Source organism: Penaeus monodon, chromosome 12, assembly GCF_015228065.2.
Source record: "Penaeus monodon isolate SGIC_2016 chromosome 12, NSTDA_Pmon_1, whole genome shotgun sequence".
In the NCBI taxonomy this organism is placed as follows: Eukaryota; Metazoa; Arthropoda; class Malacostraca; order Decapoda; family Penaeidae; genus Penaeus; species Penaeus monodon.
The window spans coordinates 35,285,922-35,290,921 of NC_051397.1; the positions used below are offsets into that span (position 1 = coordinate 35,285,922).

A 5,000-nucleotide genomic window follows, 5' to 3' on the forward strand; every position below is an offset into this window, starting at 1 on the left:
GAGTAAGCGAGTCATTTAATCAATTAGTGACTGACTGAGTGAGTGAGTGACTGACTGATTAACCAACTAACTATCTAACTAACTGGCTGAGCGAGCGAGTCCACGCGTGAGTCAGCAAATTCCAACTTCCCTCACACATTTACCGTCTCACCCGAACGCTGGGGCATCAATTTCATTTTACAGCAACACCCAAACAATAACACAAAACGCAGCAAGCCGTTGATCTCCGCACCCCGAGCAAAGATTTCCTCTTTTTCAGCCTCGGGCCCCGTTGTGTCTAACCCTGAGTCTTTCACAACTGGTCGCTCACACTTTCGGAAACATGTGTCGAATGTAAATGTAAATTCTCTCTGTGTTTATGATTCTCCGTTTCTTTCTGTTTCTCTGTCTCTCTCTGGTTCTGTTTCTATGTCTCTGTTTCTCTATTTCTCTCTATTTATATTTCTCTGTTTCTCTGTCTCTTTCTGATTCTCCGTTTCTATGTCTCTTTCTGTTTCTCTATCTCCTCTTCTTTCCTTCCCTTTCTGTCGTTATCTCTATCTCTCGCATCTCCCTCTCTCTTTAAAGATGTAAATAAATAAATAAATAATTTTCGAGGAGGTTTAACACGCAGCCAAAAATAATAATCTTACTTTGCAAATAACCAAATGCGACGGAATATATGCAGCTTAATTTCCTTTCTTCTGTCGACTTTGCAGCTGAAATGCCCATGACAACTGAGAAAGAGATGGAAAAGGATAAGATGAAGAAGGAGAAGGAGAAGGAGGAAAAGGAATAAAAAAGGAGACAGAGAAAGAAGAATAGAATGAGACCGATAAGAAGGAGAGAGAGAAAGAGAAAAAGAAAAGAAAAAAAAAGGAAAGAGAATGAAAATGAGAAAGAGAAAGAGAAAGACAGTGAGAATGAGAAAGATAAGGAGGAAAGGAGAATGAGAAAATGAGAGAGAGAGTTTTCTTTCCGAAATCAGAAGCGACGTCACCTTCCTCCCTTTTCCCTAAGACGAAATAGGAAGAGAACAGGGAAAGAAAAGACGGAAAATTATACACAATTAATTAAATCCTCGAACCAGCTGTGTAATGAATGGGAGTCAAAAGCAAAAACACAAACAAGCGGCACGAAGAAGAAGAAAAAAAAAGAAAAAAAGAAAAAAAAAAAAAACAGATACCACAGTAAGCCTATAAAAAAGAAACCAAATCATACCCATATTTATAGACTTGTACCAATAGAAATATAAAACAGGTACGTGTATGTCTATTCCAAAACAAACAGATCCAGAGACAGGTATAAGCCTATACCAATATAAATATTCAAATAAAAACGTGCTGCCATAAACTAAAAAAATCAATGTCAAACAGGAGTACACTAAGATAAACAGGCAGGCATGTGTAGGTCTATATCAAAACAGATTCAATCAGACACGTGTCGACCTAAAACAAAGGAAACAGACCGAAACAGACACGAATTAACCCAAAGAAACAGGTCCAAATAAACACAAGTATACCAAACAGACTCAAAAAAAGACACGCGCAGACTTATACCAAAATAAACAGGTCCAAATAGACGCATACAAGCCAATACCATGACACGATCATACCAAAAGTCAAAGATTTAAATGGACACGTACATACCAAAAAATAAAAGAACTAAGAATAACACTCACCTCTAGACTAGGACGCTCGAAGTCCCTCTAACAGACGATCCGGAGGCGTTCCTTGTGTCCCTTGTGGAGTTCGATCCTATGAAGATGTCTCGATCCTATCACTTCCACTCGGCACAATCACTTATACACTTGTCTTGGGAGTTTAGCTTTCAATTTTCCGTCAAATATCTCCCCTTTTTTCTCTAGAGAGATTTTCCAGTGTTAACTAGACACTATCAGAATGTCATATCATTAAAAAAAAAAAGACCTGTAGAGAACACAAGTTAAATAAGGACAAAGCTGGGGAATATGATTGATTATTGGACCCATTTCCGTTTTGTTATAAACTGGTTAGTAACAATTGAGATAGGGTATGAGGCTTTAGCAAATGTTGACTGAATTATCACAGGCATACAGCTTATTCGCTTTCCTGCTGCGACGATTTGTAATATATATATATATATATATATATATATATATATATATATATATATATATATATATATACATATATATATATATTATATATATACATATATATACATATATATACATATATATATATACATTTTGCAATGACATTTCCGCAAAAGCATATCTCATAAACAGCTGCAAATGGCCGATCGCTTCGCTTCTCTCAACAGCTGGGAGAATAACCAGTGACATTTCACTACAGATCGCGAATGATGTAAAAACACGAAATGAAAATAAAGATAAATCTACATATAAATAATTCTCTATTCAAACCGAGTAATATAAAAGACGACAAAAAATGAACACCTTATAAAAAAAAAAAAACACCCTCTATACAGATCGAGTAATATAAAATACACCAAAAAAGATAAAACCTAAAAAATAAAAAAATAAAAAAAATAAAAAAAAAATCCTCTATACAGACTAGATCATAAAAAACACTCCAAAAAATTAACCCCAACAATAAATAATCCTCTACATAGACACACTCTAGCGGAACACTGCGTCTCAGCACTCCCGGTAACAGCACACGACCTACTGTATATAACGGTGTCAAAACCGGTCAGAACTCTGCACTATCAACAGAACCGGTAGACTGTTGCCGTTGCCTCTGATGTAGCGATGCGATAGGTGCTTGGCCTCAGCACAAGTCACCCTTTGTTCTTGGTTAGATGTGGTTCGTCCTGATATTCATTTTCCCGATGAGATAACGAGGAAAATGGAGGACCTCTGGAAGCGTGGGATTCTGAGTGAATTTTCTGGACAATCTAGATCGAGAATTGGCCCCATGTTAAGTGCATTAGATTTCCTTCATGTTCCAATTTTCACAGTTCATAAAAATAAATAAATAAATATTTATCATATAGGAAAAAAAAAGATTTTTAACCCCTGCCAAAAGCTTAAGATTTCCTTCACGTTAATACTCTCCCAATTCATAAAACCAAAATACATACGAAAAAAGAAGTGATTTTGCGCCTTGAATCCATCTGAATTACCTTTCAGAGGGGAACTCCACCACTAATCGGCAATAGCGGCGTCCCTCTTCCACTTAACGATACACAGGTGGCTTTAATACACAATAAATAACGATTTGATGAAAGTTACAACATTGTCGAGGCAGGTGTGGAGGACAGGCCAACACCACCCAAAGATACTGTTTATGATCTGCGTATCAGTTTCTTGGAGGAAATTAGTTTTTTTATGCCTTCTCGTTTGATTGTTTGTCTGTTTACTAGATAGTCCCTCTAGCTGTTTATCTGTTTAGTTATTCTTCTGTCTGTCTACCTGTTTTTGTCTTACTTTCTTCTCTCACTTTTTCTTTATCTCTCTCTCTCTCTCTCTCTCTCTCTTTCTCCCTCTCTCTTTCTCTCTCCCTCTCTCTTTCTCTCTCCCTCTCTCTTTCTCTCTCCCTCTCTCTTTCTCTCTCCCCCGCTCTCTCTCCCTCTCCATCCATCTATCCATCCCTCTCTTCCTCCCTCCCTCCCTCTCACCCTCCCTTCATCCCTCTACCTCTCCCTCTCCCTTTCCCCCTCCCCTCCCCCTATCCCCACCTCTCTATATAAGCCTATCACCCTCTCCTCCTCTACCTCACTCCTTCCCTCGCCCACCGCAGATCCGCCCGTGAGCAGCGCCCGTGCAGAAGCCCCAATGAGCACCCCCCCCCTCCCCAGCCCCCTGCGAGAGCGTGCGCGCCCGGGGGAAACCCATGGAAGGAGGCGCCACAGGCAGGAGCAGCATGCCGCCCCGACCGGCTCGCTCGGTGGGCGTAACTAGTGAGGGAGGGACGGAGGGGCGGAGGGAGGAAGGGAGAAAGGGAGGGAGAGGAGGGGATGGGTGAGTGAGTGAGTGAGTGAGTGAGTGAGTGAGTGAGTGAGTGAGTGAGTGAGTGAGTGAGTGAGTGAGTGAGTGAGTGAGTGAGTTAGTGAGTGAGTGAGTGAGTGAGTGAGTGAGTGAGAGAATGAAAATATACATACTTACATAGTTACATACATAAATACATATAGATATACATATATTATATATATAATATTTATACATATTACACACACACACACACACACACACACACACACACACACACACACACACACACACACACACACACACACACACACACACACACACATCAAAGCACATGTTTCCCAATTTGGTAATTGATAAGCGTCTATGACCACCTACCTATCTGCAAACAACCAAGAAAATAAAAAGCGTAGCGGCGCGAAGGGCAGAATGTTAAAAATCAGCAGAAGCACAAGATTTCCAGTTTCCATCTTCTCCCGCGCGATAAGAAGTCTCTTCCCGCTCCTCCTGACGAAGGTAAGCAACTGCCTCGCGGCCTCTCCAAATATTTCCACTCCTAGGATGCCTAATTGCAGTAAATATTGACGGAATATATTATCATGCTTTTCGAATCGCAGGTGTTTATGCATCCATGGACAGAACAGCTGCCATCCTCGCTCTTCCTTGACGGGCGAGAACGCGTGCATTTGCTAATTTCTGCCAACTAGTTCATTAAAAAAAAGGGACCACAGGTGTTCGTTCTAGAAATGCTACAAAATAGATAACCGATATAATAATAATAATAATGACTAGCTTACATCTCGCCAATTAAATTCGGCAATTAAATCCGCGGAATTCACGCGAAATGGGACAGGCACAGAGTTTAATGACAGACCCAAGTGTGAAAATGAATAAAATGATGTGATTCGAAATACCGCCATTTAGGAAACACCTGTTTTTCAGCCCATGTCCCGGTGTGAGATTACTGTGGGTATGTACCTGTGAGTACCCTGAGGGGATTACGCTGATGGTATGCTACACGTCACATGGGCATCACACATTAGTACGTCTTTGTATGTGTGTGGCCGTTATAAGCGCTCTTGCTCAA

General features: G+C 40.4%; 1 protein-coding gene across 1 annotated transcript in view; it reads right to left on the reverse strand.

The window, feature by feature from the left end:
• LOC119579687 overlaps positions 1 to 5,000 on the reverse strand; it is a 104,425-nt gene that overhangs the window by 87,811 nt on the left and 11,614 nt on the right. The window contains exon 2 of the mRNA XM_037927597.1: positions 1,661 to 1,907. The gene's annotated coding sequence lies outside the window, so the exon portion shown is untranslated. The remainder of the gene's footprint in view (positions 1 to 1,660; positions 1,908 to 5,000) is intronic.